The sequence below is a fragment of the Alligator sinensis genome, unplaced genomic scaffold (assembly GCF_000455745.1).
Source record: "Alligator sinensis unplaced genomic scaffold, ASM45574v1 scaffold484_1, whole genome shotgun sequence".
Lineage (NCBI taxonomy): Eukaryota > Metazoa > Chordata > Crocodylia > Alligatoridae > Alligator > Alligator sinensis.
Genome location: NW_005842515.1, coordinates 523944 through 538130, shown reverse-complemented (window position 1 = coordinate 538130; position 14187 = coordinate 523944). Strand labels below are relative to the sequence as shown.

Genomic DNA, 14187 nt, shown 5'->3' with positions numbered 1-14187 from the left:
TTTGAGTCACAATTTTCTTAGGGCAGTACAGCAAATGTTTTCCTTTACTTATGGTCTGGTTGTCCATTACAGGCAGTTTTTGTACTCTTAATTGTCATATTTTGCAGTATATCTGAGGCCAGTTCTATTTATAGTTATAAAATCATTTGCCTGTTTATATTTTTTGTAAAGACAAATAAATAAAAGGATCAGCTATCTAGGGCTATGTACAACCCTGCCATAAATTATAAAAAACAAAAGTTAAGTGAATTTGTGTGTAGAAACCTCAGTCCTTCTTTGCAGTTTAGGTGTTCATGCATATGATAATTTAGGCTTTAAGCTGCAGAAAAGGAAAGTGCATTTGAAAATCAAAGGATTTGACCTTCTGGTTATGTCACTGGCATGAAATGCAGCTTATTTTAAAAAATGATTTTAAATCACTAGAGACACTGCTGCTGACTTTGCCAGAAAAGTGCTGTGCTAATTTGTCCCCTCAAAAGCTGCCCTTCCTGACGCCGAATGTGAAAAGAGAAGGGAGATGTGTGAAAAAAAATAAGAGCAAGGAAATGTGAGAGAAGGGGACATGGAAAGACAAAACGATGGTAAGTGAAAATATCTGAGCTTGAAGTTTATAGGGCCAAATTTTTAAAGAGCCTCCATTTTATTTTCCAGTGGGTTGCAGTGGCAACAACACTCAAAGTGTCCCGCTAAAGGTCTAGATCTCCCCTCACCCCAGCTGTAAATAGTGTCTGGCTGTGAAGTTAGCCACATCACCCCTTTGCGTGCTACTGGCATAGAGAAACTTGTTTGCTCATGGATTGCTATGCTCAGGGAAACCTTTTGTTTTCCTGTTTGCCTGAATATACTTTCATTAGCACAGTTACTGCATTTGGACATGTGTGAGAGTTGGGTAATTACTAGAGTCAAGTGAATTGGGTATATGTTAGTTAGTTTTTATAGGACACATACTGGGAAGAAAATATAGTTTTGTTTCTAATTTCTGGGTAAGTGCAAGGCATGGTCAATGCTATGCACATTATGTTAGTAAAACTTGCCTCCTCCCATAACAGTCTTGTGTGCATCCACAGTCTATTTGAGTCCTGCTGATGAAACATTCAGTTTCTGTGGGTCAGGTAAATCAATTACCCTGCTTGCATAAGTACTGTACTGGCACTAGTTCACCAGCACAATGCTTGTGTGGATGCTGCATTACCTGTATCTCTGCAAACACACCTCCAGAAACAAGAGCACAATGACACTAACTGTTTTGACAATGACTGTTTTGGTTGAATTTTAAATCCCTCTGTCCAAGGTCATAACAATTGTTTCCAGTGTTTTGGAAATCCCTCTCTTTTCCCAGTCTGCGTTTGTGAGCTCAAAGCTATAGCTGCATGTAAATCTTCTGATTTAGGAAAGAAATTATGGATTTTCAAGGAAGCTGGAGTATGACAAACAAGATTTCTGGTGCCAAGTAAATGGGGAAGTGGCAGTTTTACCAGCAAGAAGCCAACACTGCATGTGGTAATGTCCTCTAGGACTGCTATTTAATTATTTATTGTATAGAGGCAAATGACATACTTAGTGGGGTTCCTACTCCAAATCATCATGGACAGTGGACACTTCATGGTGTCTGGAAGAAAGCCTCCCACAATGGAGAGAAAGGCAGAAAGGATGCAGAGGCCACTAATAGCCAGGAGCTCTTTGAGGCTCAGTTGAACCCAGAGAGAGAACCTGCAGAGGAATGGAAGGGGATGACTAGTTATTTATCCACTGAAATACACCACATGACTTCTCTTTAGGGCCTTTGATGCTGCATGACTATTCCTCCTTCCTGCATGTCAAAATGGAGGCTGACTTTTTTCAGACAGGGAACAAAGGAATTCTCTTTTAAAGTAACTGGCTGATTTAAGAGCAGGCACTAGCTGTAATAGGGAAAAACAAAAAGAAAGGATCCTTCAAATAATCAAAACCCTTTCCCAAATGTATATAATAGCATGAGTCTCTGATGCATTTGAAGTAAAAATGTTTTTGTGTAGAAAACAAGTTCTAGTGAAATAAAAACCCCATGCAAATATAATTCAGTGTTTTCCAAACTGTGAAAAAGAAACAAATGCAAACTAATACCTAACCCCCTCCCCCCCTAAAAAAAATAGGCAGTGTCTCCTTATGCCTGAAGAAGGGTGATTGTGCCTGAAAGCTTGCAAAGACCTTTGTTACAACTACTCAGTTGGTCTAATAATAGATGTCACATCTACCCAAAGAAGCTTGCCAACCAACACTTAGGCATTCAAATTAAACCTGTAAAAATATACACAAGAAGACCTTCAGGCAGTCCTCTGACTGGATACTCGGACTAGATGTAAATTTATTGGATCCAGGCTTTCTGTCTGCTGTACTTGGATGCAGGAAAGAGGCAGAAACTGTTGTTGGCTCGAGGGGTGGCTTAGATTGGTTCACAGAGCTAACCAGTGACCACAGTTCTTCTCTGATTGAGGAACTTTTTGTTCGTCTTGACCCAGACGTCATTTTTGTCCCCTGACACTCTGTTGAAATTCTCCTTGATCATATTTCTCAAAGAATAGCTTTAGTTCCCTCTCAACTGTGAGAAACCTTCAGTACATCTCTGCAATAAGCACTGAGAGTGACATCCCATCACCGCAACAGCATATGGGCCCAGACAACTTTGAGGTACCTTAGGTAGCTACCTTCTCTGGTCTTTGGCATCCATATGTGAGAAATTAATGTAGGATGCCAAGTTCTGTTTTAATAAGCTCAGCAGCATTTACACTTTATGCTTGTCTGGCATGCCCTTGCATGGCTAACTGGTTTGAAACGTATCCCAATATACTCATCAGCATCGGTGGAATCCTTAAGGGTAACCCTCTCCAAATCTTCTATAAAACTAACCATGATAAGAAGGAAAAATAAATGAATAAAGAAATGTAAGTTCCCAGAACTACTTCAGAGTTCGAAGTCCAGAGCCCATAAAATCAGAGAATTCAGGAAACAAATGCTAGAGCAGAGGCAAGAGGACAGACTGATGCATCAAGCAAATACACTCCTATTTGTCAAAATATTGTGGAACACCCAAGGGCCTATAAATCAGCAGTCAATTAACTGCGTGGGCCATTTTGTTGCCCTGGATCCTGCAGCATGGGCTCCTTTCAATGTACTAGTTTGCTGGGCAGCATATTGCTTCTACTGGACATTAAGGAGAATAATAATAGGTGTATTTGCAGTGACTTTTGATGCAGCAGAGTGTTTATCCCACTTTGCATTTCTTTTGGTGTGTGTTTATTACTGAACAGCAACATTTTCTTTTTGTGAAAATTGATTCCTTTTTCTCTGAGTTAAAATACACTGACTTTCACTCAGTGCCCACATCCTTGACTGCTCCACAATTTTCTGATTTTTGGTTGCTGTGATCATGGTTGCTGTTTTGCAAATACAGGAAAAGCAGCCCTGTATCTAAAATACTTATGACAGTTCTGCTGATCTGTTCAGCAATCAAGCTTCTGGCAATGAGAGGGAGCACTGGCCTGAGAAAGAGCAGATTGTGTGAGGTTTTTGATATTTTTGAAAGCAAGCATGAAAGCGTAGAATATGGGATGGAACAAAAGGAATTGTGGGAACCTGACCTGAAACTCCTACTCTCTCTCAAGGAGAATACTAGTATCCCACAATGCATTGCAAAAATCCCCCCAAATTAGTGTACAAGACAATGCATTTGTGACATTGGTAGTCCATTCACAGTATATCTTTTGCTGATAAAGCCTGTCACTGAAAGAAAGTGCTGTACCAGCAAAAGCAGCAAAATGTGAATGCATTTTGCCTTTATGCTGGCAGAAACTTTACAGGTAACATTTTCTAGCATAAAATGGTTTATGTCGCAGAATCAATCTTCTACTGAGAAGTTTATCTTCAAATTAGGGTTTAAGCAGGACTTATACTTTGCCTAAACTAGAGAGTTGTACTGCTTTGACTATAGTTACATGCTAATGTTACAGCTGTGCAATCCCCATAGAGTGCACAAAGTAAAACTAAGTTAGACATGTATAAATGTGCTTTATACTAAATCATTATTCCACTATAGGAGGAAAAATAGCTACACACTGAAGCTTTTACTGCTCAAGTTTGATGAAAAAAACACATCTAACTAAAATACAGTAAAATTTTGTGTGTAGACCTGGGATTAAGTAGAGCATATGCTTGGTGCTGCCCTATCTCAGGTTCTTGAATGCTGCCTAATATTTCTTCAACATTCATTGTTTTCCTTTAAATAGCCTTGTTGTGAAGATTTGGGGACTCCACCTGCATACCACCAAGGAATTCGAGTTGATGTTATCAACTCTGAAAACTGATGCACAAAATACTTTTGTGTGTCTACCTTTTCTTGACAAGGCTTCCTGAACCAGATTAGGGGCAATGGAAAGTACTTAACTGAAATAATTGTGTTTAGATCAACAGTGCTTAAAACTGCTAATGGGGTGGGCTGGTGCTGGGAGAACTACAGGCAGTCCTCAGACTTGTGACACAATTGGTTCCTGAAAACCGTCTTAAGTCTAAACGTTGTAACTCGGAACCGATTTTCCCATAGGAAACAAAGTTATAAATGGGGGATTGGTTCCTTAATCAAGGCCTGATACCCTATTTTCACCAAAAATAACCCAGAATTTTGTACTCAATCAATTATAGATGAGTAATATAGCTACATTAATGTATTGATATTGTAAATAGCAATCCTATTGATTTGGAACAGGGGCGGGAAATTATTTTGGGCGGAGGCCCACTTACCAAGTTGTGGCAAACTGTCAAGGGCTGCATGGGTAGCCCTGCCCCTTGACAGGTGACCTGCACCCTGGTCACCATCTTGGGACCAATGTCCCAATGTCTTGGGACCAATGTCCCAGGGCCAGCACTGGTGGGGCCCAAAGCAGGGTACAGGCTGGCAGGGGTCTGTGGAGCTGGGCTGCACTGCACCAGCAGGGAGAGGGAGGAGCTGGCCCGGCTCCATAGAGCCCCTGCTAGCTGGGAACCTGTACCCCTGCTGCCCTAGCCTCTCCCCCGGCTGCCCTGTTCTGGGCCCTGCTGGCTCTGGCCCTGGGACACGGGTGCGGGCCCTGCTCCCGCACCCGCTCACTCCCAGTGCCCCACCAGCCCCGTGGTACAGGCAGGGGACAGCGTGCGGCACCCCCCCTCCCCCCGCTTGCTGGCAGGGAAGGAGCTGGTTCTGAGTGTGTGGGAAAAGTGGCCCCTCCCCCACCATGTGCCCAGAGCTCCCTGCTACAGCTGCTCGCAGCCCACATGGGGCTGTCCTGAGCAGGCACAGGCAGCCCCACATGGGCTGCGAGCAGCTGCAGCATGGGGTGCCAACCATGGGGCAGGCAAGGGGTCGCTTTTCCCCCATGCCCAGCACCAGCTTCTAACCCAGCCCCGTTGCCAGCCTTGGCCCCATGCCGGCTCCAGGCTTGCCTGTCAGGGTTGTGATGCAGTGGCAGCAGCTGCAGCACCCCTGTTTACCACGCAGGGCAGTGTATGCTGCTGCTGCCTGCCTGGAGCTTGTGCGCTTAGCGTGGCAAGCCTGGGGGGGCCGTACCTGCTGCTGCCATGGTGCAGCCCTGATGGGCAAACCTGGAGCTGGCACGGGGCTGGGTTACAAGCTGGTGCTGAGTGTGGGGGAAAAGTGGCCCCTTGCCAGCCCCATAGCCGGTGCACCATGCTGCAGCCATTCGCAGCCCCATGGGGCTGCCTGTGCCTGCTCAGGAGAGCCCTGCATGGGCTGCAAGTGGCTGCAGCAGGGAGCTCTGGGCACGGGGTGGAGGAGGGGCCGTTTTTCCCCTACGCTCAGCACCAGCTAGTCCTCTGCCCTTCCCCCCCCTTATGTGAGTTTCCAATGCTGGGGCAAACACATGGTCCCAGGCCAGAAGCCCTTGCTGGGCCTTCCGGCTAGGAGGGCAGGGCCAGGCGTTCCCTACTGTTGCAGGAGCTCTCCAGGGCTTCCCCTGGGTCCTACTGCCCTTGGTTCCTGTCATCTTTGATAGGAACCAAGGACAGATGCATGTTAATTTTCTAAATTTTTTAGGGGCCCCGTGGGCCAGATAGAATGGCCTCATGGGCTGGATCCAGCACACAGGCTATATTTTGCCCACCTCTGATTTGGAAGGAGTTCTGTGAGGTGACTTTGCTGGATTTTTAGAAGGGCTCTTGGTTGGACTTTTTGAAGGGTTCTTGGCTGGAGTCTTCTCAGGAGTCTTGGCTGCAGGTTTTTCTGGAGACTGTGTCTGCTTTCTTAAAGAAAGTGTCCAAGGAAGTTTGGACAGATGTTCTCCAGGGAGATGGGCAATGCAGCGAACTTGTTTGCTGGTGTGGCGTCACATCGGATCAAGTGTTGTAAAGTCAAAACTGACGTAAGAAAGTTGAAACAGGGTGACAATTTATAAACACTTTAAGTGTGAAACATTGTAATTGCGAAATTTTGTAAGTCGAAACATTATAAGTTGAGGACTGCCTGTACTTTCCTTTCAACTCATCCTTAGGAAGCATCTGGGGGAGTGGAAATTCCCCAAATGCAACAAAGGAACAGAAGGAAAAAGGAGGTTTTTAGAACTATTCATGTGGGGAAGTCAGAGAGAGAGATCCAAGAAGCTTTGGGAAGGAGAGGGAAAGACCAGGACGTGGCTTAGCTGTGGCACTTACCAAAGTAAGAATGGGTAATGTAAGCCAGAATAATACCCTGGTTTTGGGCCATCCCAGAGGACCAGATCACTGCTCATAGAATGTTCCAGAATGTTGAGGAAACTGAGGCAGGGAATGCATTTGGGGTTTATTTTGTTCAGAGTTGTGTGTTTTCTTAACCCTAAGCAAATAGTAGTGCTCCTTTTCAACAGCTAAGTATATTGGGGGGGGGGGCTTGCCTCAGGACCTGGGAGAACAGTTGTTCACCAGGGCTCCCAAAGCGACAACAAGGTCTAATGGCCACAAACTTCTGGAAGGCCAATTTAGACTGAACATAAGGAAAAACTCCTTTACAATCCGTGTCCAGGGTGCAAGCACCTACTCTGGACTCCTTCAAAAGGCATTTGGATGCATATTTTGCTGGGATCATTTGACCACAGCAGAGTTCCTGCTTATGGCAGTGGGGCTGGACTCAATGATCTCACGAGGTCCCTTCCAGCCTCCAATATCTATGGATCTATAAGCTGTGCTGCTCTCGTCTGTGTGATGGCTTAGCTCCTATCAAGTGCCTCTGAAGAGAGAACATCCTCACATCTGGAGTTCGGGGAGGAGATATATAGAGAAGAGAAGGGTGTTTAGCTGGTATAAGCTTTGTCCTAGGGCACAGGCAGGAGACATGCACTTTTCAGCTCATAAAATGGGGGTGCGAAACAGAGAGCACGCAGAGAAGATGCTTAGATGCCTGCAAGCACCAAGCTTGCCAGGAGTCTGTTCAAACATGGGACGTTTAAGCATATTTGGAACTAAAACAGTGGTTTGAGTGTCTAAAAGGGGAGGGGATGGGCATAATAAGAATTGCATCACCATGCCACTGGGTTCATTAGCTGGAATATTTATGGAAAATGACCATCAGTATAGTGCAAAGGTAGCCAAAGACAATCCATTTATTTTCATTTGGGCAAACATTTTTGGCTATATCTTGAGGTATTTACCCAGATCTTGTAATTACAGTTCTAATTACCAGACTTGCGAGTAGAAATGACTCTTTGAATCTTCAAACACATAAATGTCTCCTCTAAACAGGTATATATGAAGATTTTTATATACATAAAAGTGAGGGCCAAAAGGTTTATGACGCACATAGAGGAAGTATTTTTAGACAGTTCTACTGAGTATATGTACTATGTTATTTTCACAGGTGTGCTCTATCTGTCTCTCTCTCCCTTTATCTAAATATACTGGATATGAGGGCTATAAGTGCAGTATATTGCATGTAAGCTATAAAATTATAGAAATAATTGTTGAAGCTAAATATTTTATTTCCATTTCATAAGCAGTGAATCAATGTAACTTTTCTTCCACATGGAAAATGTAGCAGTTGCTGTTTAAAATACTATTTACTTTTTGCTTTATAGCTCTTTTTATATTTTTACTACATGTGCACATGATCTTACTTCACTTTTACCCATTTGAGAATAGATGTGGGTATTCAGAATGCAATCACCATTATATTTTTAGAGGCAAGAATATGGCCACTCCTTTTTCCAGTTTTGAATATGGGCATATGGTATTGTTTGTGGCCTTTTTATTTATTGTTTATATTTCCTATCCCATGCTTTATTGCAGTGATTCTCAATCAGGGTGCTGTGTCTTGAAATCCTTTCAAGAGGTCATGGGGTGCCATGCAATGTTAGCACTGTTTGGTGTGCAAACATGACGCACAAGACAAACTAAGAGATTTTGACTAGGAACCTATAGTATTAAAAAAATTCTGACCGTTTTCACTTTTGAGTTCTTTGTTACAGAATAATTTTTCTATAATATTTCTGTAGTAAAAAACGAGTGAAAACTAAGAGCTGGCATTTTCTGAGGTGTATCTCGAGTCTAATGAGGAGTGTTTTGAATGCAGTGAGTGGTGCCTTGAGCCTAAAAAGGTTGAGAATGACTGCTTTATTATAACTGATTCCAAGTCAGCTGCATCAGGAAAATTTTTGGCCAACTTGTGGGACAAAGGCCATATTCTGTTAGCCTAAAAAACAAAATAAATAATAATGATACCTTCTTCTTCCTTTCCTTATTCTCCTCAATCCAAAAGTCTAGAGACTGCCAGCTGCCATTTTCAAATGACCCATGTCTTTCACTAGTGGGTGCAGTCTATTTTCACTTAAATTCTAATTTTACTGGTTGGCTTGTACATTTTTATAATGCTGATTTGTCAGTGAAAGCAGCAAGGGAGAATCTGATCACGGCAGTTGGCAGTCCATGGGAGTAGACAGGGAGAGAAGCCAAGATGAAAAGATTTTACTTTTTAAGGTCAGCACCTTCATTTCAGAGCTGCAATAAGAATAATGTTTTTTGATTAGACTTAGAAGTTGATTTGTCTATTTATATTGCATTGACATTGTCAGAGATCAGTTGGCAACAACCAAAAAGATGCATTAAGTAGCATGGCTTAAGCAAATTGGAAGTTTTCAGTGAGTGTTGGCTGACCAAATTCCCAAATGAAACACAAAGTAAAATATCTAAACCTGAAAAGTAAAACCATTTAAAACTGTTACACTTTTGCCTATAGCTAGCCCTATAACTGATTCTTTAGTTACTCCCACCATGCTAGAACTGTTATTTATGGGATTTTAAGTGAGCCCTAATTACAGGCGCTTCATTCTCTTCCTAATATTGCTGTTAGCTCATATAATTTAGGTAAGAGCTTAGTTGCTTTGCTGGGAGTCTTTGGCATACAGCTTTCCATGTATTTCAGTATATATTGTCAGTTACTGATGCCAAATACATAGAGTAACACCACACAGTCCTAATGTGTGGACTCATTAGGTGCTCCATGCTTCGGTCCGCTCTCTATAGCAAAGGCAGACCCATTAAGAAATAATTCCTTCCTCCACAAGTTGTCCCATTGCTTTAAATGGGACAATTGGGGAAACACAGTATTGCTAAGCTTGGTTAAGGATAAACCTGAACTGTCTATAATGATTTCTTGTATTCTTTTGGGGAAATAAATCATTTTGGGAAAGAGGAGAAAAAGGGAGAAAAGTCAACCAAAATTGGAGACAGCAGATAGTAATATCAACTATAATGAGAAATGTTATATTTATATTTTAAAAGATATATTAGGAAACAATTAATTCCTATTAGTATTCTATAACAAAAATATAATACTTGAATAGCAGAAGATCCTACCCCAATGTGAAAAAATAGCAAATTTTCTTTTAGCTACTCTACTTTCTTGCATATAACATGTCCTCAACATGTTTTTACCTCCCTTCCTCTATCTCGCCTGTATAAAGCAGATGCATAACTCAATTTCCAATAAAACATTTAATCATTTATACAGCATTTAATGCAGGGTGAACCTAACTTTTTCCAGCCCACCGTGGGTCCCTCGATCCCACCTGGCCCAGGTGCCATCTAGCCCATGGTGTGTCCTGCCACCCCCGGGGGTGTAGTGGGACTGGGGTGGCTCTGCAGCTGGACTGCATTTCTAGGCAGCCCAGGTGGCAGTGGCTCCTTCTAGCTGCTGCCACCACTAACCCCAGCCCCATGGTACTGGTGGGACTCACACACACAGCTCTGACCCTGGCCCATCCTGTGACTGCTCTGGACTGAGCTCTGTCCACACTGAGCAGTGGCAGCAGCGATGGTGGCTGTGCAGAAGTTGCTGCTACATGTGGGAGAAAAGTGGCCTCCCCCTCACCTCTGCCAGGCCTTTCTTGTTGCAGCTACCTGGAGCCTGTGTCTGGGATGCCTTGTGGCTCCTCTCCACTGCCACTGCTGCCCTGCTGGGTGGCCTGAAGATGATGGTGGTAGAGAGGAGCTGCAGGGCAGCCTGGGTGCAGGCTCTGGGTGGCTGCAGCAAGAAGGTCCTGGCAGCAGAGAGAAGGCAGACACTTTCCCCTCATGCCCAGCAGCAGCTTCTGCCCAGTCACCACTACTGCAAGGGTGAGTGGTCCAGAGCAGATGAGGGGTGGGCCAGGGTTGGGACAGTGCATACGGGTTCTGGCTGGTCTGGAGCTGGTCCACTCTGGCCAGGGTGAGTCTGGAGTGGATGTGGGGCAGGCCAGGGGCAGGATTGGGGCTGTGTACTCACCTGCTGCTGGGTGCTGGTGGCAGTGGCAGGGAGGAGCCACAGGGTGCATGGGCTCTGGGCTGTTGTGGGGGTGGGGGTGCTGAGTGGCCCATAACAGATCCCCAGAACTGCCTATGTAGCCCGTGGGCCCAAATAATTGCCTGCCCGTGATCTAATGCAAACATCCTGAGATGGATCCATTCTTATGGTCCCAATTTTAAGAGTGAGGTGGTAGAGGGTTATTTGAAAATTGTAGGTCATCTTTATTATTTAAAACCAAATGTGTGCTGAGCTGATGCAGTGAAAATACCTTGACACTGAGTTTACCTATAGCATACTTTCGTGTAAAATTTGTAGGCCTAAAACAATGTTGGGTTTCAGCTAAGACTAGTTTCAACTAGCTATGGATTTATGAAATGATTGGGCAGCTTCATATAGCAAAGATACATAGTTTACTTAAAAGACAGTGGATTAACACTTAAACTACTATTCATGTATTTTTAAACAATCTTTAGTTAGCCACAAAAATCTGCTTTTGTAAACCTCATCATTTATCAGGGATTAAAAGAGCAATGTTTTGACAACATACTTGATTTACGTACAACTCATCATTTATGAATCAGTAATCTAAGTTGATGAATGCCTAAGTTTTCTGTTCCTGTTAAATGTATTTCAGCTGTTTACATTTTGGATAAAAGCTGCCTCTTACCATGCATTTTGGGGTTCTGTGTATTGGATGCACATTCTCCGGTCTCATCTAGGCCTCAGCAAAGTCAAAGATTTATAACATTTCAGCGCAATTTATTTTAAGTGCTAATCAATCAACACTGTATAGCTGACTTCTGAAACTGGCATCATATAAGATGTATTGGCTTCTCGTCCTAGTCCCTCAGGTTCTGTAAAGAGACAGAGCTGTTACAAGAATATGGGCCTGAGGATACATGCTCAAGTGGAAGCTTAATCTGCACCCTTTCTGCATTGGGTTGATATAGTATAACAAAATAAAGCATTGCTACAGAAAAAATTCCAGGGGAAAGTTGAAGTGTGCATTGTTACTTTTATAATAATGTGATGTTACTTCTCTGTAAGCATCATGTACTTTTAAGTCAGACTTCTAGAGGAAATTATGCACCTTTCAAGTTTCTGTTTACACAGAATTTTCATTTTTATTTGTGACAGTATCTCACAGCTATGTAAAGTAATACAGACAGCAAACGATTTTTCCAAATGGAACTGTGCCTTAGCAGCCACTCACAGAAAACCATTAGCAAATAGACTTTTTCAAAAATATTGAGCTGAGATTTTTCAGAGGTGACTTGTGATTTTTGGGTACCTCAAATTTTGGGAGCCTTGCTAAAGATGCCTGAAAGGTGCCTGGTTTAGAGGCCTATAGGTCTGTCTGAAAAATCAAGCTATACTGAAGTGTTTACAATTGGGAACTCAGACAGTGAAGCACCCAAAATCTTTAGTCTAATTTGTTTGTGTTATTTTCTATTACCTTTATTCTGTAGGGAAAAAATACATAGTGGTTACATTGTTTTATTTCATGAGCGTTAACTGCAAAATACATTAAAAATAATTTTTGTGCCTACTAATTAAATCAACTGCGTCTTAGCTGACCAATGGCTGCTGCATTGCTTAATACACTGTTTCACTTTAAAACTATTTTACTGTGACTCTAAACAGAGAGCTCAGTTTGAGACAACAATTTTTCTGAAAGAGCAAGATGCAGTTATTTCTATTACACTTAAAAGTACTCTAGTTTCCAATGCAAAAATAGAGCTTTTTGAAAAATTCTATATGACTTCTAGCTACCAGTATCCATGAAATCTGTTCCTTTCCAAAATCAACAATATCATCCGCAAAGGTTGATGCAGCAGGGATCCAATTTTATAGTGTCTATTTTCCCAGGGTGTTCATTTAGTTGCCCTGTTCTTTGCTAATGTTTCCTATAGAGTTCTCTGTGGTTTTCAATATCCTGCTGGCACTATTTCTTCATATATGGTATGGAGCATTTTATATACTAAACCATTTCCAAAAGATCAAATCAACTTGTTCAACATATCATAGTTGCTTGTGTGTTAGTGTGAGTGATGCATCTATTTTTTGTTATTTGAGAAACTACATAAGTATGAACTTTGGCTCTAAGCAACTTAAAGACTGTGGCAAGAAGCAATATGATGACTAGATAGAAGACATTTTAGAGAGCTGCCCTATATGTAATCATTTTTGCAGTTTCCTCTGTGATGAGAGGAATGAAAAAAACCCATCCCTGCATATTGTGAGTTGCAATATGATACAAGCAGGGCTCAAGGCTCTCCTTATTCTCTCCTAGCAAAGTCTATCATCCTCTGACATGTACTAAATGTAGGGTATACTCTCTCAATGGATGTCCTTGACAGCCAAGCAATTAGCATATTATAAGAAGGTTAGACTAATAGGAGTCAATAGAACAGGGATCTAGAGGATAGTATTGTGTCACTAGTTGGCATATGAGAGATAACAATAAAGTGAAGGTTCAGTCGCTAGTATATTAGAATTTTGTTTATTTCCCTAATCTCAGTTGTATTGATATAAATTCTGCACTTTAAGAATGGGAAAATATTTTCCAGATAAGACATTAATAATAGGAATATTCTAAATTATTGGATTTACAATATAAATGAAAAAGTATTATTTTTTAGGAATCCACATTTTTCCTGGCAACAATCCTGTTGCTTCACCAATACAATCATAGGATTCTTAGAACATTTTTTCAAAATGTTGAATGAGTTTAATATTTAAAGTCAAACTAGATTTTAAATAAACAGCTACTGAACCCAGCTAGGTTGCTGTTGCTTTACTGTAATAAAGCAGAGTATATTTAAGTAATGTATTTGTGCATATGAAAGAAGGGGAGGAACAGCTTGTCAGTGTTAAATTAATTGAAAGGAAACATTAATTGAAATACATCTCCCACTCAACTGTGTTATAGTTTGTGATGGTCTCAACTTCCTCAGCTTTGCTAAAAACAGCCATGCCCAGCTCAAAAGGAAAATATGAAACAACAAAACATAAAAAATATAGAAAGGAAAAAATTCAAGAGGGTGAAAGAAAATCACTGGAGTAACCAAGTGATGAAAAGAGAGAGACAGTAAAATTAAAGTGAAGCAGGATACAGTATATTTAAACTTAAAAGAAGCAAAAGGCTAGGGAACTCAGACAACAAGCTTAGTACAGTTTTGGTAGTGGCAAAGGTGAATTACAAACGACTTGGCATTTGGGCTACGTACAGACAGTTAAAAAGACTGAGGCTGAATCAATTCAGTCCTTGCAGGTTAGTGCAAGATGCACAGATTAAATTGAAACAGAAGTGAGCAGACATTTACCTCTGATTCAGGAAATGCAGCCACAGGCCTACAGTGGCTCAGGCCAGAAGCTGTGGGGTTCTCTAACTGTGTGTTCACTTCCTATTC

At 41.9% G+C, this 14187-nt stretch overlaps 1 long non-coding RNA gene across 1 annotated transcript in view; it reads left to right on the top strand.

The window, feature by feature from the left end:
* Positions 1-429: 429 nt before the first annotated feature.
* LOC102371837 overlaps positions 430-14187 on the top strand; it is a 34749-nt gene continuing 20991 nt past the window's right edge. Inside the window, exon 1 of the long non-coding RNA XR_001358656.1 lies at positions 430-581. This is a non-coding gene — a long non-coding RNA (uncharacterized LOC102371837). The remainder of the gene's footprint in view (positions 582-14187) is intronic.